The sequence below is a fragment of the Otolemur garnettii genome, unplaced genomic scaffold, assembly GCF_000181295.1.
Source record: "Otolemur garnettii isolate 467f Iridium unplaced genomic scaffold, OtoGar3 scaffold00042, whole genome shotgun sequence".
NCBI lineage: Eukaryota > Metazoa > Chordata > Mammalia > Primates > Galagidae > Otolemur > Otolemur garnettii.
The window spans coordinates 8,083,218-8,105,820 of record NW_003852437.1 but is presented as its reverse complement, the minus strand read 5'-3'; positions in this window follow the sequence as shown (position 1 = coordinate 8,105,820).

Below are 22,603 nucleotides of genomic sequence, written 5' to 3'. Positions count from 1 at the left end.
AAGAGAGTTCTGGACACTGAAGCTTGGTGAGCTTTCCCATTTGGCAACACTCTGTGTGTTTTGATGGTAAAGAGATGTGAAGTTCTACTCCCTGAGAGAGGACAATGAAAGCTTTGTGTTCTTTATGTTTGGAAACTTAGACTGTGTCCTTTTAGATTATTCCCTTAGCTAAATTTAATCTATTACCTTTTCTTTAATAATCCATAAGCAAGAGTATAATAGCTTTCAGTGAGTTTTGTGAAACCTATTGAATTATAGAAGCTGTGGGTGATTTGGACAATACCTCCAACTTGCAGATGACATTAGAAGTTAGGACAGTCTAGAACAGTGGTTTTCAACCTTCCTAATGCTATGACCCTTTAATACAGTTCCTGAGGGTGGCAACCCACAGACTGAGAACCGCTGGTCAATACGTCACATTGTGGCATTAGGAAGGTTGTGCTCAATAATTACATTTTGGCTAACCATGGTAGTTTTATTTCTTCCTTTCTAATTTGGGTGTCTTTAATTTTTATTACTTTTTCTTATAATTATCCTACCTAGAATTTTCAGTACAACTTTGAGAAGTAGATAAAGTGGGCTTCCTTATCTTTTCCTAATCTTAACCAGAATACATTCAGTTTTTCACCAATAAGTATGTTAACTGTAATTTTCATAAATACCTATGCTATATGAAGAAATTTCCCTTGCATTTTAATAGTGTTAGGTGTTTTGTCTTATTTGTCATAAATGGGCATTGGATTTTGTCAGGCATTTTTGCTACTGCATGTGGGATGATTTTGTGTTTCTTTGTCCTTTGTTCTATTAAAGTGGTGTATTACATTCATTTTTCATATGCTGAACCATATTTGCAATCCTGAATAACTTAGTCATGATGTCTGTCTATTCTTTTAATATGCTATTTGGTTCAGTATTTGTTGAAGATTTTGCATTTCTATGTATAAGGTATAGGACATTGATCTCTGGTTTTCTTTTCTTGTTATGTGTTTGTCCTGCTTTGGTAACAGTAATGTTAAGCTTATAGGACAAGTTGGGGAGGGTTTACTCCTTTTCTGTTTTTGGAAAGAGGGATAAAAAATTGTATTTATTCTTCTTTAAAAGTTGGGTAGAATTCACCAGCAAATTATTCTGATTCTAGGATCTCTTGGTTGAAATCTTTTTGATTACTGATTCAATTGCTTTGCTCATTATTGGCCTATTTATATTTTCTATTTGTTTGAATAAGTTTGGGTAGTTAGTCTTTCTAGGAATTTGCCCCTTTCATGTGGATTGTGTATGTTGGTATATGATATTTTCTTATAATTTTTTTAGGAGAGATCAGTAGTAATATTCCAACTTTCACTTCTGATTTTGGTAACTTAGGTAATCTCTCTTTTTTCTTAGTCCACCTAAAAATTCATCAGTTTTTATTGATCTTTTCAATGGAACAATTTTTGGTTTTATTGATTCCGTCTATTGTTTTTATCATGTCTATTTTTAAAAATCTCCATTACTATCTTTATTATTTCCATCTTCTCCTAGATTTGGGCTCTCTTTGCTTTTCTTTTTCTAGTTCTTTAAAGTGTAAAGCCATGCTATGGATTTAGGATGCTTCTCCTCTATTAATGTAATATTTATAGATATGTTTTTTTTCTATGATCATTATTTTAGCTGTATCCCAAAGGTTTTACTTCTTTTTGTTTTTGTCTTCATTTGTATCAAAGTATTATCTAATTTTACTTAAGACTTTATCTTTAACCTATTGATTTTTTTAGGAATGTGTTATTTTATTTCTACATATTTGTGAATTCTTCAGATATCATTCTATTATTGATTTTATTTCATCTTTCTCATTGAGGAAGATAATTATATGATTTAATATTTAGAAACTTATAGAGATTATTTTATTGCTTAGAATATGGTCTATTCCTGGGCAATAGAGATTCCTGAAGAGTGATCCATACAAACTTCAGAAAAACATACATTCTGCTATTATTAGGTGAAGTGTTTTATGTATGTCTACTAGGTCTGAGTGTCATAGTGTCATTCAGATACTCTATTTTCATTATAATCTTTTGTTTAGTTGTTTTACCTGATATTGAAAGTGAGGAAATGATGTCTGAAACTTTTGTTGTAGAGATATTTCTTCCTTCACTTCTGTCATTTGTTTCTTTACATATTTTGAGATTCTGTTGTCAGGCTATTCCGTGTATATGTTTGTACTTATTAAATGTTCTTAAAGGATTAACAATTTTATGAGTATTTAATGCATAATATATAGTCCTTTTTTTCTTTAAACAATTTTTGTTTTAATGTATATTTTATCTGCTATGAGTAGAACCAACCAGCCAAATAGTCCTCCTGGGTTTCTAAATAGAAAGGGATATCTTTTTCTGTCTTTTTATTTTTAATCTCTCACTGTTTTTGGATTTAAAGTTAGGCTTTTGTAGACAGCAGATAGTTGGAAAATATTTTTTTAAAAAATGCATCTGTCAATCTCTGCCTTTTAAATCAAAAGTTTAAAAGTTTAATCCATATAATTTAAAAATTAAAAATTACTGATGAGTAAGTCCTACTTCTGATATTTTTCTATTTGTTTTCTGTATTTCTTATATATTTCTTATTTCTTTATTTCTTCATTACTCCTTTGTTTTGTGTTTAATTTTTTCTATTCCACTGTTTTGAGTCCATTTCCATTTCTTTAACTATATACTTTTAAACCTATTTTTTTAGTGGTTGCATTGGGGATTACCATTAATATCTCAATTTATACCCGTCTAGTTCAAATTAATATCAACTTAGTTTCAACAGTATACAAATTTACTCCCATGTAATTCCATCCCTACATTATTGTTGTCATAAATCAGATTTTTATACACTGTGTGTCCATTAACTGAATTTATAATTATTTTGTATGTACTTGCATTTTAAATCAATAGGAAAAAAAAGGTGTTACAAACCAAAAGTACAGTAATAGTGACCTTTATATTTACCCATGTAATTACCCTTTTGTACTCATGTATTTGTATCTTTGTATGGGTTCAAGTTACTTTTTAGCCTGAAAGACTCCTTTTTGTATGTTATATACAGGGCAGCTCTACTAGAAAAGAACTCTTTCCATTTTTGTTTCTTAATTTCTCCTTGATTGCTGAAGGATAGTTTTGTCAGATACAGAATTCTTGGCTGATCCTTTTTTTTTTTTCTTTTTTTAATTTCAGCACTTTAAATACATCATCCTACTACCTTCTGGCCTCCATGGTTTCTGATGAGAAAATGGCTGCCAGTCTTATTAAGGATCCCTTGTAGGAGGCAATTCACTTCCCTCTTAGTACCTACTATCTTTCTGTACAGATTGTCTTTGTGCTGAAGAATTGCTTCAGTGCTAGTCAGGCAATTATAACTCTTCTTTAACCTTCACTTCCTGCTTGCACAGAACCTAAAATACAGCCAGAGGTGAGTTTTTAGGATCTTCTTTGGCATTTTGCAAGCATGCATACAGACCTGGGCAGTTTGCATGGCTTTCTGTCATCTCCAGAATATGTAAAAGTCTTTGAAAATCCTTACTCCCCAAATTTCCCATTTATCCAGCTTCTTGCTCTATTTTTTGTTGCAGCTATTAGACTTTGTTCCATGTGGTCATGGCACATCTTTTTGCCTTTAAATAGTTTTAACAAATACCACCTAGGAAAGTGTTTCAATACTGGTGCTGCTCTGAGGCAGATAAAACATGTCAAGCCCTTGAATTGATCCTTCAGAAAACTACCAGACAGGTCAATATACATGGCCACATTTCTTTAAGAATACAGTCTGTACTGTTCCCTGTGATATGAAAACCCGGCATTGGCTATGTGGACCATTATCTTCAAAAGAGTTACAGAATTGGATAGTGGAGTATAGTGATGGATAAATTAAAATGCCCTGAGGCTCTCTCACCAAAATCCAAGCTTTCTTATTCACTGAACATTCTCTTAATTATTATAAGATTTGAGGTTGATTGTAGAACTCCTAGCAGTAAATTATACTTTTGCAAGCTCATTTCTCATTTTTAACAGAGCAACAGAGTTTTAGAGTTTCTTATTTTGCCATTTTTTCCCTGATTTCGCCCTAAGTTTTCCCGTAATAGTGATTTTAATTTATAACTAGAATTCATACTTCTTATAGTGTGGATTTTTAATGTATACTACTTTAGATGGTTTTCTACTATAAAGTCTGGAATTTTATATTATATACAGTAAATAGTAGTGTTTTAAAATGAATGAATGAATCAGTGCATCAATTAGTATCCACATAAAGTAATTTTATTTCTTGCCTAAGTGACTTATTCTGCACTATAAGAATTCTAAATATGAGATAATTTTCTGTAGACTCTAAAATAAATTAGTTTTGGTAGCATTAATTTTTTGTTGCTCAATTCTTAGTGAAGGTTAAGAAAATATAGTCACTATATTTTTTATAATATATTTCTTTGTGTACTCAAAATGGTTTTTAATTTAATCATTTCATAATCTCCTCAGATCTAAAATAAATAATCTTTTAGCCTTTCCCCATTTGTTCTATTTTCTGCCTGAATTATCCAGATAAGGATTGGAAAATAGAGACCTATTAGCAGTCCTTAAATTCACATGGGAGTTGAGCAACCTTTTTGCAATAAACTTTGGCTTAAAATTTTTTAATTGACTGTGATGATGTGAAATCATAACAGCACTATTACCCTTGGGAATGACATTTCTTCCACAGTCTAGAGACTAACTTGATGTAGTCCTTGGACATTTCAGTATTGATGCAACTTGGTAGGAGTTACCTCCCATCACCAGCAAAGGCAGATCCAGGGTTGAGACTAACTTAGAGTTATACTCCTTTCATATTTTATATGCAATGTCTAGTAAACATCTGAATAAAGCTATGGTATTTAAATTACTGGCAACGGTATTATTTAATGCCCTACATTTATTCTCATAAAAATAATGTTTCTAGAGTGCTCACTATGTACCTAACAAATTCCTTTAGGCATTTTAGTAATAATTTCATGCAATACAAATGCTAGCCCCTTAAATTAGGCACAGTGTCCCCATGTTAGTCAAGGAGACTAAGAATCAGAGATTAAGGAATTTGTGGAGGGAGGTGACAGCTGTGGAGGTGTGCCACTCTGATTGCCCCTTCATAAGACATCCTGCCCTGAAGAAAGCAGTTAACTGAGCACCTCCAACTAGCGGATGTTAGAGCTCCTACAGCAGAATAGCTGAGGATAGGCTCTCCTCCGTACTTGGGGCAGCTTCAGTCAGTATTCAGGTAGAATAACAGAGTTTGGCCAAGGCAGGTCAACCCTGTTGGCAATCCTAGCCTTCGAGCTCCCCTTCTCATTTCACACTGTCTTAGACCCACCTCCCAGTCTGACTCTCTTCCTTGTCATGTGTCTTCCCTTCCTTTCAGGGGTATCAGGCTTAACACAGCCTGAAGACTCTTCCTGCTCCCTCTTGCTCCCTCTACTATTACCTTCCACACACCTTACCCAAAATAAATTTCTTATATTGCAAACTCTGTTTTGACACTTTCTTTCCAAAAGATTCACACTGACACAAGGAGAAAGAGCAACATATTGAAATAAAGCACGAGGTATTTATTTGGGGGTGGGCATCCTGGCTGTTAAGTGTATCTGAGTTTTAATTCTGTCTCTCCTATATCACAGTTTATTCTTTTTGCACATTACTTTTTTTTTTTTTTTTTTTTTTTTTACATAAAATGGTAGGAACTACAACCATCCCACAGGGTTGTTGCAAATCTTGAGTGGTTGAGTAAAGATTAGACCTCAGTAGATTCTCAAAAATGGTAGCTATTACTATTGTTGTTGTTAATAAAGAATAATAGTGGTATTATATAGTAAATGTTATGAAATAAAATATAAATGATAATATGCTATGCATCACATATTGGTTCCAGTATTAAATTGAAACGTTTCTCCTAAAAATTTCTTTTCTGTGTTCTAGGCCTTTTCCTATAATCATTCTAATTGATACAGGCTTTATTATATTTCTTAATATTTAGTTATATTTTAGATGAGCCATTGACCTTAGATTGCCACAACATATTTGAATCAGTGGTATACTTTAATGATGTCAAGTTATCTACATAAATAACAGTACCTGCGAAAGTTTGATAATATGGCTATCAATGACTGCACATGGCAGCATACACATTCTCTGCCAAGTGTTTTCTAAATGGGTAAGTCCACATGGTTTGAGAGTAAAATGCTTAGACTCAAAGTGAAAAAGTCTGCCTTCAAGTTTGAGTCATCTCATTCACCATGATTTGGGACAATCCTTAAGTCACAACTACTTATAAAATCTGAAAATTAGGACAATTTATTCATAAAGTCTAGAAACTGATTAAAACCAGTTTCCTGGAAGTCTACAACTTAAGGCCATAAATTATACCATAATGTTTTAGATGTGCATTCTTGTATGATCAGGTTTTATAATATGTGCTGAGGATGGATTTTTTTTTCCCCATGGCAAGGTCTTGCTCTTTTGTCCAGGCTAGAGTGCAGTAGTGTCATCATAGTTCACTGCAATCACAAACTGCAACTTAAAGTAATCCTCCTGCCTCAGCCTCCTGAACAGCTGGAACTACCGGTGTGGGCCACCACACCTGGCTAATTTTTCTATTTTGTAGAGACAAGTTTTCACTATGTTGGTGAGGCTGGTCTTGAACTGGCCTCAAGCAATCTTCCTACCTCAGCCTCCCAAAGTGCTAGGCTTATAAGTTAGAGCCACTGTCCCTGGCTTAAGGATAGATTTAAAAAATATATATATAGTCAAGTGGATGGTTATTAATAGTTTAAAATTTGTATGAAATAATTAATGCATGGATTTTGCATTTAATCCTATTTTTATTTATTCCTAAAAAATTACTGTAATAGAGCTAAGCATTAGAATTATTATGGTCTTTATAAATTTCACCAGGGAATACTAAATTATTAAAGTAAAACTCGCAGCTTGTTACCTCAACAGAGAAAATTAAGGGAAACCAGCATACATTCATTCTGCTAAAAATGTTTTATGACATGAGAGCTATAACAGTCAGGGTGATATATTTATCCTCTCTCAATGATAGAAGCTATGCTAGCATTTCTAGACTATGAAGTTTGCGTCATTTTGAGTAATGCGTCTAAGGTTTATGTATCATAATATCATCCAAAACAATATGGACTCAGGATATTATGTAAACTAAAGAGATTGCATTTGGTTTCTGGATCAATGACATGCTTGACATTAAAAACCCATAGTTAACATCAACAGTTAAGAGTGGGTCACTGGTCATTAAGAATGGAAATGCCACCATCTCCAGCAATTAAGATTTCACTGCAAATTATCTGAATTCAATTAGAAAAACCAAAGGGGGTAGATATTTTAAAAAGTTACCCAAAGACAATTTTAAAGGATATGATTCAATACAGTGGTTACTCATTTAGTGTGTACTGTGAACGAGTAGCACTATGACAAATTCTGCAGTCCGATGAATAAGGTATGGTCCCTTCTTTCAAGAAAGAACAATTTGTTAAAAAACATGATGTTAGTCCAGTAGTACTAAGGGCACTTGATTCAAGTTGCCATTTTTTAGCACATAAAAAGGACAAACCAAGACTTTTAAGTTTGAACAAAAATGCTAAAATCCCAGAGAAAAAGGTAGACAGACATAACATACCCATAATAAAATTATCAGACAAAAGCAACTGCATCTCCTCATCTAAGGATTTGTCTGTGTAGCAATGATAATTTTGTATCTTGATTGGCACTTAAATATTTCACAATACCAAAAGTAGATGAATCATTTCAGGATAAAAGGAGCTATAATCCAATAAACACACTGATTTTCTTCTCCAATCAATAGCCTTCTTTCTCTCTCCTGCCCACACATGCGCGGGAGCAGGAGCACACCCACACTCACACCCTAAGTGGCACTGATCCTTGATGACTTATCGTTGTGGTGGTAAAAATCAATGCACAGCTATATTTGGAGAATGACTGTTTTCAATGACAACGGTGGTTAAATAGAATGCTATTCTTGCCAACAATCTTAGCATATCCGGAGTAACAGGAATGCCTGTGTACTGGAATAAAATGAGGATCCAGAATAGTCAGTGATACCTGCTGCTTAGATTGTAAATTTGATTTAAACATGATGGAATCTTTTAGATAAAGTAATAAATACACTTCTCTATCTTCCTTCATAAGTCCTATTGATATAAAGACAGATAATAAATAACTGAGAGGAATATGACACTGTCAATGCCATCTAAAAGTGTATGTCCCTAAACGTGTTTTGGAAGTAGGCGCTGTTATTTAGGAGGCATAAGAAGCCTTTATGTCGCCCAAGGTGCTGAGTTTCAATGAATCATCACTTCATTTTTGTGAGTCAGCAGCACCAGCTGCCCCTGCCAAATGTGTACAGAAGTTGGTTAGTAGAAATGGTAGGATGTGCTTGTTGACAACAGTGATATCTAGTAGTTGCTGAGTGCTGACTACCTCCCAGGCCCTGGGTAGGTGTTTTTGCTTTGCTTTGTTTCATTTAGTTTTCAATGCAACAAAGTACTCACTTGTATTATTCCCATTTTACATGTAAGACAACTGAGACCATCAACTCCTTCTCAGGACCTTCTGACTCTAGAATTTTCCTCTCATGTTTCATAAGTCTCAGTTTTAAGGCAGTTAGGGTATTAAAATCATGTCTATAACAATTGCTTCATCTATGATGAAAACATTGTTTTTATTTCAGGGTTAACACATATATATGTTTTGTTGCTTTCCTCTGGCCCTGTGTTGTGGGTGGAGGCTTTTTCCAAGGAGAATTGACTGCTTTGATCCATACTCAGCATCTCCTACAACCTAAGGCAATTTGCTGCCCACACGTCCATGTACTTCTACATTTCTTTTAGATCCAATGCTGATTTTTAAATATCATATGTCAGTGTTACTCTAAATACTCTGGGTGGTACCATAACACATGCATTCCTGGACAAATATACCGTTTAATATGGTTGCCTGTTTTTTGGTCCTTCACAGAGAGCCTTTCCACAGGTCAAATTTAAAAGCACTAATCACCCCAAATGAAAAATATTTGAAAGACAAGTAAGAATAAGGCTGTTAAATGCTAAATATCTCTCAAGTCTTTTTGTGTCACTGTACTTAATTCTACCTGCAAAGACTAGGAATCAATTATTTAATGCAGACCATTTAAACCTAGTATTAGAATTTGCATGAAGATAAAAAGAGATCCGGAGAATGTTTTCCACACAGATTCCAGGTCATTATAGTAAGTTGGATGCTTACCAATCTAGTCATTAGATAGTGAGTCTTTTTGTGTGTATGGGTCCAGATCTCTATGGGTACTTCAAAAATATGTTCTTGCTAGCAATTGGTATCTGCTATTTATCCACACTTTATAGTACACATGGTCCTGAGAAAATCATTGAAAGTGTCTGTACGCCCATTTCTTTATTTGCAAAGTAAAGGGGCTGGGTCAGATGGCCCGTGAAATCCATGCCAAAACTAAAACATATTGATTCTGCAGCCGAGAGTGGTGATTTACTGGAACTGCTGTTCAGTTAAAACCAACTGCTATCAAATTGACAATACTCATTTATTCTTCCATTTTCCATAAATCATACTTTCACAGACAATAGAAAAATTATTGTCATCGCTAGTGATAGGACATTTTAAATTCCTGCTTGCTCTGGAATTAGTAGTTAGATCATTTCTTTATACTTAATCATTTTTTTTAGCAGAGGGCCAGAGAACAGTGGTTTATAGATGATCTGGATGTGATTTGACAACAGATTCATGAGAACGAGAAGCCAACACGTGACGGATGCAGAGCAAGAAGGAGGCAGTATCGTGGATGGTGATTATGAGCAGCAGAAGGCAGACAAAAAACTGCTTTCCTCTGCACGTTCTGTCATCAGAGGAAACTGTTAATACAGGGTGTCCATAAAGTTCACGTGCAACTTAAAATAGTTGGCTGTTTTATTTGTATAAGCACAGTTGTTTAGGTTTCATATTACTCAAAGCTGAATATACTCCAGCTCAGCACAGTTGAGAGTTACCCACACTTTAGGACCAGATGAAGTTTATAGAGCTATGAACGTTATTTGCTAATTGGCACTGAGCTGTGGTGCTATTTCTGCCTTTTAATATTTTGTGGCTGATAAGATGTGTGCCATCAACGTGACATCAAACAAAGCTATGCGCTTCAGTTTCATGCACGTATTTTCATTTTTTGTTTTCCCTCCCCCTTAGTGAGTTAGTAAACACAATGGATAGATTTCTGCATTTAGAACTGACTAGGAATCCTTTCGTGTTGGCAGACCTTCCTTGATATCATTTGTCATTTGTTTTCAACTCTTTCCGGGCTTACTTCTCTTGCTATGTGCAGATGATGACAAATGGCCGGCCATCCCGACTTATTTACTTGATGTGACCATTTCCAAGAGTAAAATATTTCAAGAGTGCGACAGCCATGGATTTTCAAATCCCAGTGTTGAAAGTGCTTCAAACAAAACAGAAGCATAGTTCGCTGCCAACTTCTCTCTTGTCCAATATTAGATGATAAAAATAAGCCTACCTTTATTTAAGGATAATTATATTTGATTTTATTCTCATCATATCTTTTAAGAATAATATATCAGCTATCTGAGATACTTATGTGATACCATGTACATTGTACAGCTTTTAAAAAAACTGAATAGCCGACTGATTCTGTCAAAATGTTATGCATCTTTACCTATCATCATATTTTCACAGGAAAATTTAAAATATATTTAAAAGTGAATAACATAATTTATACAAATGTTTGAAGGCAATTCAAAAATCTGAGGGGTTCTTGGTGAGGTCATTTACTAGTTAGCTAAGTATAGACCTGATTATTCTTACTGGGTTACTCCCTGCACACTGAGTACGGATCTGGTGACAGATTACTGCCCACACATCTAATACAGATCTGGTGATAGATAACTTCCTGCACATCCGCTTTTTACACAGGTCTGGAAAGTTCTCTCTACCGAGCTGATATCTGTCCCACATGATGAAAGACAGTACTCATGGTTACTACCACTCAATCCGTATTTCAACATTTTGTTTGCACAGTATCATGTGTTTGTCAGATGCCTTACTAAACCAAAAATATATTACATATCTATATGTAATTCAATAATTCAACAATGTAGCCACTTTTTCAGAAAGTATGAATATGGTTAGTCTGCCACTACTTGAGTTGAGTGAACTCATGTTGCCTTCTGGTGACAGTCATTCATTTCTTCCCAACTCATAAATAATCTCTTTAAGTTGTCTATGTAGTTTCTTGCCTGGTATCAATGTTAAATAAGTATATATCAAGATTAAAGAACATTATTACTATAATACTTTTATATATCTTAGATTACAATAATTATTAACTTTCCTCAAGCCCACTTGTTAATATATACATTCTAGAGAGTAGAGTTAGTTGCTAAGACTTATGTTATAATTTTCAAGTCCTTTAAAATGTATTCATAGGGTGGCACCTGTGGCTCAAAGGGGTAGGGCACCAGCCCCATATGCCGGAGGTGGCGGGTTCAAACCCAGCCCTGGCCAAAAACTGCTTTAAAAAAAAAAAAATATTCATAACTGAATATGTCAGTCTTTAAAAATCACATACTAATTGTTCAGTGTTGAAGAAAGGATTTAAAAGGGATTGAATTTTATCAAGTGGTGGTAATTGTAAACTTTGCCCTCTTTGAGAAACATACAGCTGTCTATCTATAAGGTTAAGGTGATGGTAGGGTTCTCCGACCTGGTTGGGAGGTGTAGAAGACCCGTATCACTCAGTGCGCCATCTAGAGACCGCTTCAGAATCTGGAAGCCATGTTTACTTTCTTTCCTTCAATTTTTGCTCAGTGGACAATAATTCATGTTTAGCAACAGATTGTCAAGTATTTGACCTTAACAGGCAATGAATTGTTGGGATAGCAATGAACTGTGCTCTGTACTTTTTAATTTTTATGTTTTAAAAATTAAAATTTGGAAGTAAAACAAAAGATTAAAGAACATCTTGGAATATATAACATAGTTATCAAAGTCCATTAGTTTCATGAAAACCTGTGGTATTAATAAGAAAAATGGATTTTCCATTATATATAAAGTACATAACTTAAAATAGCTTACAGTAAAGATTGATCAACTTTGTCAAATTTATTAAGAAGGTTATCAATTAAATTAGTTAACTGAACAATTTTGGAATTGGTCAAAAATACAGATTATATTTTATATAGAGTATAGCATATATTATATATAAAATATTAAAATAATTTTTATTTAACTGAATGTCACCAAATGCTTTTGTTATTTTTTTGCAGATCTAATGTAACCTATGGTTGCAACTTATATGAAAGACTATGGTCTGCACATGAATGTTAGTTGATACTTTAATTTACGTGAAAGAGTAAGATAAACATGGAGCAAATACACAAGTCAGAACTTCATCATTTATCAGCCATGGGAGAGACTGTTTTACTGAAGTAGATAATAGCTTTTGAATAGTGAAAGTTTATCTTCTTAAATTTTTTGTGTTAATCTTAATGCAATGCTAATATTTGTTACCACGTTTATTGTGTATTAAACATTTTTCTCCATCACTTTCTTAAGTCTAGAGTACAAAAATGATAAACCAAGCCCTTATTTGTAGCATGTGTAGATTTTCATGAAGTTAATACTCCAACTATCAGCACTTTTCATGCTTCCAACATGGCATCACTGAACATGGAATTGGAAAGATAAATTTGGTCACTCACCATCACATTGTATTTCCACCATAATAATATAAAAGAAAAGTGATGGGCTTTGAGTGATTGTTACCTTTGTTTTAAGTACAATTTATTTAGCTTAAAGTTAATAAAACTTAGTGTTTATTAATGGTTGTGTTTATCAATGGGCTTGCAATATTTCTGAAAACATTTGAAATGCAGCACAGGACAATTCACCTGCACCACTGAATGGAACACAAGGCAAGACTCAATAAGATTATTCCAGATGTAGAGAAGTTCTTAATTTTTTTTTTTCTTTTTGGTCTTAAGAGTAAGCAGGAGCTATTGAAATCATTTTAGAATCCAGTTAGGATGTAAACTCTGGTGTTAGATGTTCTGCCTTAGCCAGTTCACATATACTACTGAATGAAAATCAAGATGAGTCCTAGTGTGAAGATTCCAGATGTGTAGATGTCCCTAAAATGTTTGTCTTTTCTCAAGAGTGAACAGATGATACTGGCAATATTGCAGGGGCCTGTTAGGAAAGTGAAGTCAGGGTTCAGATGTTCTGCCTTTGCTACTCAGTATTTGTGTGTCCATGAAAGTGTTAGTCTTCTCATCTGTGAAATGAGAAGAAAAATAATACAAGTCTTGTAGATAAAATGAGAATGTATGTATCAAGGCCTATAATAAATACTCAAAACACATGACCTATATCATCATTGGATTTGAAGGTAGAATGTAATATGATCAGAGTGACAATTTAACAGATCACTCTGTTTATTGTATAGATTCCAAACCAATGGTGGAAAAGTCTGTTAAATATTTATTAGCCCTCCAGAGAGGCAAAGGTTGGTGGTTCTTGGATTCAATTGCTGATGACAGAAATAAAGCCAACTGGATGGATTTTTGGAGAGATTTAAAAAGAAAGAACATTGGAGATACCAAGATTAAATCCAGTGTTTTATTTTAGGCAATCTGCAGATTTCTCCTTCACAGAGAAAAAGTAGAAGAGAATTGCTTTGAGCCAGGTGGGAAATCAGTAGTTTGGTTTTAGGGTTATAAGTACAGTTAAGACTTTCATGACATGTGAACAGAGGTCTGGGAAATCAGTAGTTTGGTTTTAGGGTTATAAGTACAGTTAAGACTTTCATGACATGTAACAGAGGTCTGGGCTATAGACACATTTTGGAGTTACTGGCATGAAAATGGAATTAGATAAGGATACTTGGATAGATAACACCCTTTAGTAAGTAGAAATATATAATAGAAACATAAGAGGTCCTGTTTGAGGAACACCAATGTTAAAAGGTTATTGGGAAGAGGTCAAGTCTGAGAAAACTAGTTATTCAGGCAAAGATTATGTAGTATTCCCATTTCATTGATAAGTAAACTGAGGCCAACTTGCAAAATTACCAGAGGTCATATAATTAATAAGCAGCAGAGCTAGGACTCAACTTGGCCTTGGTTCTTGTTCTATATGCTGCACTTTACTTAGTATATTGCTCTCAGCTTTAGCCTTTTGATTAAATGACATGTGTAAGCTACATTTGGTAGCTTCTTTCTCCATTCCCTGTCTGCGATGGAAGATCCATCGTATGCCTCTGTGTTCCTTATTCTGTAATACATGGGAGGTATGGAGGAGAGACAGAGAAAGGTACGAGGGGAGAGAGAAGGGTACTTGGAAGAAGACCATGAAGTTCCTTGTCTGTGGCAGGAATTTTTCTAGACCAGCAATAGTCCTAGGAAAATTGGAGGGACTGCGTTTTGTTTACAATGTCTTAGGGAGAAAAGATAAACCTGTTCAGATGCAAAATGTAGTTCCAAGTGAGAAGGGAATCAGCGGAAACACATGATTAACTTTCACCCATTCAGATATGATCTGAAATGACTCCACATCTTCCAAGGGGCAGCCAAGAAGAGGGGAGAAGTGAGGTTATAATGCAGGGGCTGGGCAGGGCTGACGGAGGTGCCCAGGCTGTGTGTGCTAATTGGCAATCAGTGCCTCCCTTTCAGAGATCTCTGACCTTAACCTAGAATTCAAAATGAAATTTTAAAGAACCGTGTCTAAGGAATCATAAAATATCAAATAATAAGTCAATAAAGTGTACATTTTTTCAAATGCTGTGTGGGTGATTGCATACAAATCATTTTACTCAAGAATGAGAAAAACAAGTAAATATGAAAGCTGCAGCTCAAAATAGCTCACACAAAAGTGAATAAACAAATCACCCAGATGAATATAAAACATTCAATTTTGTAAGTGCTTCACAGTTGAAAAAGACATTAATTTCTCACTCTCACCCAGAGGCCCCAGCAGTTATAGATACTTTTACAGTAGGGGAAACAAAACCCCCACAACCCCAGAAAATCTCAACTCCAGAGATGTTAATGTGATGATGTTGCTAAAACAATAAAACACAGGCAGGATTTTCATTTAGTATATAATTTCAGACAATGCTAATGAGTTAGATTGAATAAAAACAGATGAGGGATCAATTTAATACTGGAGGATTCATTGCTTAGCATTTGTGTAGAATTTATCGTTTAAAGAGATTTAAATCTGTTTCAATGCATTAACAACCTTCCAGTGCATACACCAGTATTGGCTACATGTTTAAAACAAGGAATTTGTATTACCTCAGCTTTTAAATAAGGAAACTGAGGCAAAAAGTTATGTGGCAGTTTAAAATTTGCCCATAAAACCACTTTCCCTTTGGTTGAAGGTTCATTCATTTGAAGTGAATTACCTATTCTCAGGAGCCCCATGATAGCTCTAGCTAGGGTAATTTATTTCCAAGAAGGGAGTACTTTGCTTTTAAGAGGAAACATTTTTACTTATTGTATTGTAGAATTGTGTCTGTTACTAATATAATAAGAAATATATATCCTGACTACACTAGCATTAAGCCAAATACTGTGTTCTGTTTTTTCTGACCAGATGTTTTATAGCATGTAAGTGCGTTAAAGAAGATTGATAAACCTCATAAACTTATATATAAACCTATCAGTAAAGGATTATAGAGAGGAAATTCTACTTCAGTTTGGAATACATGTGAGGTTTGGACCAAAGTTTTTGCTCTACTTTAGCTTGTTCCCATTTATAAGAGAACTATTTTTATCCTATGTTTTGCAGCACTTACGTTTACACTAAGAAAGAGAAATATATGCAAAGTTTTTAACCAAGTTCTTTCAATGACTCAGCTGTAATTAAAACATTCTGTACGTCAGATTATTTTTTTCTGGTCTTTAAAAATGAAATCTACTACAGATCAGAACACAGAACCCAGAGATAAAGGATCCTCATATTCCCGTCTGATTTTTGACAAAACAGATAAACATATACACTTGGGAAAAGAATCCCTGTTCAATAAATAATGCTGGGAAAACCAGATAGCCACATTTAAAAGACTGAAACAGGATCCACACCTCTCACCATTCACCATTCATTCCACAAAATTTAGCTCACAATGGATAAAAGACTTAAATGTAAGGCAGAAAACGATAAGAATCCTAGAAGAAGGTGTTGGAAAAACTCTTGTAGATATTTGCCTAAGCAACGGATTTATGAAGAAGACCCCCAAAGCAATCTTAGCAACGACAAAAATAAACACACGAAACCTGATTAAGTTAAAAAGCTTCTGCACAGCCAGGGACACAATCAAAAAGGCGAATAGACAACCCACAGAACGGGAGAAAATAGCCGCATGCTGCATTCCTAATAAAGGACTGAGAACCAGAATGTACAAAGATCTCCAGCAAATCAGCAAGAAACACACAAACAATCCTATTAAACAGTGAGCAAAAGGCAAGAAGAAAATGGTATGCCTCAAATGTCTTCTGTCAGTAGACATTAGGTCATTGTGGTATATTGATAGGAGGAAATACCACACAGCAATGACAACTGTATTTGAATCATATTCAGCTACATCAAGAAATCAAGCAGATTTATTAATATGTTTAAATATTTTTTTAAAAGTGAGCCATAAGATAATACAGCATGAATCCAGTACAGTATGAGTTTGTATGTACAAATAGTAAAAACTGTTAGCCTAAGGAGTATCTTCTAAAGAGATTCATACTTAAGTTATAACATTATAAATTTCAGAAAAGTCATTATTAATACAATATTTTGGATTGTGATTATGCCCGAAGGAGAAGGAAAGTAATGCCATCAAGGAGATACATGCAGATAATTTCTAAGGAACCACAGAAAGTTCCATATTTGAACTTGGGTTTTGGTAGCATATGGATTTATTATATTAACATCATAAGCTATAAATGGATGTGTATGTGTATGTGTATATATAGTTATATATACATGCACATATATATTCACTTGTTTAGACTTTTTGGCATTCCGTATTTCAAAACAAAATTGACTTACATTCAACCTATGTATAATCTTATTTAAGAAAATGAAGGGAAAGTTGGCAACAGCAGCAAATTATAAAAGTAACCCCACATTATTGAAGTGGTTCATTTATTTTGGTGTGTGGCTTGAGCTATTATTCCACATCTATCTGATGTAAGACTCTGAATGCTTATCTTAGTTCTACATTTTAGTTGACTTGGATTTGCTCTATATTGGGGTGGGGTAAAGAATAAATAAGTAAATACATTGTAACCCTGGATCCCAAAGTAACACATGTGCTTAAACAGCTACTCCTAACTACAGAATATGACACTTTGGCCTGAGTTCTTTGAGGAAGAGTAGCAAGAGAGGAAAGCCACTGTAACATGACATTAGAAGTTCTTATTTCATTGGAGAATACTACTCTTGGTAGTAGCAATCCTTTTCACCTCTTGAAATTCTTACTGTTTGCATATCATTATGTTGCATAACAATCAAGTCCTTTTTCAAAAAATGACATTTGAAAATAATTCTAATCATTGTATTTTTTAATTTTTATTTATTTTATTAAATCATAGCTGTGTACGTTAATGCAATTATGGGGCACAATGTGCTGGTTTTATATACAATTGAAATACTTTCATCAAACTGGTTAACAGCGCCTTCACTGCATTTTCTTAGTTATTGTGTAAAGGCATTTATATGCTACATTTAGTAGATTTAACATGTACCCTTATAAAATGCACTATAGGTGTGGTCCCACCAATTACCTTTCCACTCCTCCCCTCCCCCACCTTTTCACCTTTCATCTTGGGCTGTAGTTGGGTTATAGCATTCATATGGAAGCATGGGTGTTTATAAATTGGTTTAATAGTAGGGTTGAATACATTAGATACTTTTCTTCCATTCTTGAGATACTTTGCTAAGAAGAATATGTTCCAGCTCTATCCATGTAAACATAAAAGTCTCCATCTTTTTTTAAGACTGCAAAATATTCCATGGTGTTACGTATACCATAATTTATTAATCCATTCATGGGTCAGTGGGCACTTGGGCTTCTTCCATGACTTAGCAATTATGAATTGGGCTTCAGTAAACATTCTGGTGCAAATATCTTTGTTATAATGTGATTTTTGGTCTTCGGGATAGACCTAGTTGAGGAATTGAAGGATCAAATGGCAGGTCTATTTTTAGGTCCCTTAGTGATCTCCAAACATCTTTCCAGAAGGAATGTATTAGTTTGCATTCAACCAGCAATGCAGAAGTGTTTCTTTTTTCCACATCCACACCAACATCTATGGTTTTGGGATTTTGTGATGTGGGCTACTCTTACTGGAGTTAGATGATATCTCAACGTGGTTTTGATTTGCATTTCTCTGATGATTATGGATGATGAGCATTTTTTTATATGTCTGTTGGCCATGAGCCTATCTTCTTCAGAGAAGTTTCTCTTCAAATCCCTTGCCTACATGGAGATGGGATCACTTGTTCTTTTCTTGATAATACGTTTAAGTTCTCTGTGGATTCTGGTTGTTAAACCTTTGTCTGAGACATAACTTTCAAATACCTTCTCCCATTATGAGAGCTGTCTGCTTGCTTTATTTTGTTCTTGGCTACGCAGAAGCTTTTTAGTTTGATCAGATCCCAGTAATGTTTTGTTGATGTTGCTTCAATTTCCCAGGGGGTCTTCCTCATAAAATATTCACCCAGGCTGCTTTCTTCAAGTGTTTTCCCTGTACTTTTTTATAGTTTTTTTTTTATAGTTTCATGTCTTAAGTTTAAATCTTTTATCCAGTGAGACTCTATCTTTGTTAATGGTGATAGGTGTGGGTACAGTTTCAGTCTGCTACAGGTCGCCAGCCAGTTCACTCAGCACCATTTGTTAAGTAGGGAGTCTTTTCCCCACTGAATGTTTTTGATTGACTTATATAAGATCAAATGATGGTAAGTACCATAGCTGGGTTTGTCTCTTGGTTCTCTATTCTGTTCCATACATCTACCTCTCTGTTTTTGTGCCAGTATCATGCTGTTATAATCACTATAGAGTTACAGTATAGTCTGAGGTCTGGTAATGTGATGCCTTCTGATTTGTTTTTATTTCTGAGTAATCTCTTGGCTATTTGAGGTTTTTTCTGATTCCATATAAAACTAAGTATTATTTTTTTGAAGTTTTTAAAGTATGACAGTGGTGCTTTAATAGGGATTGCATTAAAATAGTATGTTGCTTTGGGTAATATGGACATTGTAACAAGGTTGATTCTTCCCAGCCATGAGCATGGTATGTTTTTCCATTTGTTAACATCTTCAGCTATTTTTTTTCATAGAGTTTCATAGTTCTCTTTATAGAGCTCTTTCATGTCCTTTGTTAAGTAAACTCCCAAATATTTCATCTTCTTTGGCACTACTGTGAACTGAATAGAGTCCTTGACTGGTTTTTCAGCTTGACTATTGTTGGTATATATAAAGGTTACAGATTTGTAAGTATTGATTTTGTAACCTGAGATGCTGCTCTATTTCTTGATTACTTCAAAGAGTTGTATAGTTGAATCCCTGGGGATTTCTGGATATATAATCATATCTGTGAAGAGTGAAAGTTTGATCTCCATCATTTAATTTTTTTTATTACGTGTCCAATATAATGTTGTATTAGCACAGCAGATGTGAATATAAGTGCATGTGTTTGTGTACATAGATTTGGGAGAAGTAAAAAGCAAGAAAAATAAGAATACTGAAATAATAACGGAAATGTTCTACAGATAAGACATGTAATGATAAGTACAATGGATAAACAATCTGAAGAATTTGACCTTGACTAACAGATAACCTTTTGCATGAAAGTTCATAAAGTGAACTTTCTTTTCAAAGAATATGTACATTGACAAAAGAAAAAAATTTACAATACTTGTATGTTTGCAATTAAAATTTTATAACCTGCCTATTGATTTGAGCTTAGATTTTCGAGTTGATAGCCTCAAAATATTTTACCATTTCCTATTTTGTAATTAAAATTATTTTACATTTATTTTAAATTAATCATTTAATGTCATAAGAATCATATATAGTGGAAATGATTATTTAATAGTTTTATTGATGAGAGAGAGAAATTGAGAAAAGTATAGTCAGAAAAGATATCTTTTGTTCAAGGCCAGATTTTCAGTAGCAAAACCTGAACTTAAGCCAAGTGTTGCATCACTTTGCCGGAAGAGTAGGATGGCATGATAATTTTTTAAGCCCAATCTGGAAACAGTGTTTTCAGGTAGCATTGTAGAGGGAAGACTAGAAAAGAGAGACAATTTAGAGGACTGTTGAAGTCTTCAGGGTAGAGGTAACAAAGGCCTGGATTTGAAGGGGAGCTATGAAAATGGATCCTGCTCTCAGCTTTTTAACTGTGTGCTATGTCCTTTTCCACATGTTCTCCGAGAACTAGTTTGATTGAGAGTCTTTACAATCCTTTTAAAGGTCTCTCTGGTGTTTTTTACAATGAGCTGAATGCTTTGGGATAATCTCTCTGATTTATCTAAGCTTAGTAAAATGTTCAATAAAAGTGCACTATTTGAATTCAGTGAGAGAACACAGACTGCTGCTAGAATGTTGGACTGTTTTTATAATTTCTACATAAAAAAGGATAACAAATTAAACATTCAAGGAAAAGAATATGCTCCATGGATTTCATCCCTATGTAAAATAATGAAGTTCGAGATTTGGCCACAGAGCTTTCATCCATTTGCAGTCTCCCCCCTTCCAGCTCCACCTTTCTTCCTGCTGCCTTGGTTTATTTACATACAGACAAGTCCGACTATAGTTAGGGGACTTTTTCCTGTGGATTATAACGTTTACATGTGCATGGTAATGTACAAAGGGGCACTTACCCAGAACTCACAAACCCTGTATTCTAGATCAGGGTCTGTTCCTTTTTGTTAGACTAAATTAATAAACTACTTGTTAAATTGTTAATTTTCATGACCTCCTTTGAGTTCAAAATATTTATTCTAATTCGTATACTCACTTTATTTACCTTGTAGGTTTAATTATTATAATAACATCAAGCAAACAACAAAAACAAAGTAAATACTTCAAGTCCTTTGTAAGTGATAAAACAGGGGCAAATATATCTTATTATTTATTTATATGATTTATATGTGAAAGAGCATATGGCCAGATGGGATGGCTGGTGTGAGGTTACCATTATTGATTCAGGGCTGATTACTAGGGAAAGCTATTATGTATGTAAATAATCTCATATCTCTGTGGTATATTCTGCAGATTGACTCACTAAATACTATTTCCAGTCCCCCTGTGCTTCTCTCTTCTATAGAGGCTGCATAACTAATAAGTACATTTTCTGGATTCTTTTGAAGCTCGATTTCTGCATGTACTCTGGGTCTAAGATCTTTTCAGCAGACAAACCCATCTGAGACTTGGAAGCCAGAGGTGAGAAATGGGAAATGCAGCTACACCTAGTGTTTAGTTGTGTTCTCCGGAGAAATAGACTGATAGTAGGCCATATGACGTATATATGTACTATTATGTATCTGACTATAGAAATTGTGTGCATGACCATCAATCAACATCAGTTCTGCACATATCTCCTTATACATGCATTGTTTTCAATAAACCCTCTTTATCAGTGGGTTTTGCAGGCAAATCAAAGATACAGTATTAAGCCATTAAGCCTGGTGCAGTGGCTTGTGCCTGCAAACCCAGCTACTTGTGAGGCTGAGACAAGAGGATTGCTTAAGGCTAGGAGTTTGAAATCAGCCTGAGCAACATAGTGAGACTCTATCTCTAAACAAAATAAAAACTTAAAAGTAAAAAATATTCGCCAGGCATGGCAGTACCAGGGGGCTGTAAGCCCTTCATATGTGGAGTTCCCACCTTTGTATCCTTGGCCCTGTGGGGCCATTGTAAGACTTGAGTACATGTGACTGTTAGTGTATATATTCAATAGTATTAAGTCATTTTTTCACATAATTGCAGCAGCCAGCAAGTGTGAAATCTGTAAAGGAGGCTGGCAGGCTGGAAATTCAGGTAACAAATGTCATATTGACTCTAAAATCTATGGAGCAGAGGTCATCAGCCTGAAGACTCAGGCAGCATTTTTATTTGTAGAATTGAAGCAGAATTTTTCATAGTGGGAAGTCTCATTCTGTGTTTGCAAGACTTTCAACTGACTGGATGAGGCCCACCCTCATTCTGGAGGGTAATGCTTTATTCAAAGTCAATTACATGTTAATCACATTTTCAAACATACCTTTAGAACAACATCTGGACTACTGTTTGGTCAAACAACAGGGCACTGGAGCCTAGCCAAGTTGACATATGAATTAACCATTACACCCAAGAAGGTCAGAATTTGGGCAACTTTGTTAGCATTTCTGCCATCCAGTGCTTAGTGGTATAGAATTGGAAAGATGTGCTGTAGGACTAGTGGAGCTTCGTCTATACTCTGGTTGTGTAGAAACCAGGTTGATTTCCCTGAGTTTCCAAACAGGTTTTAG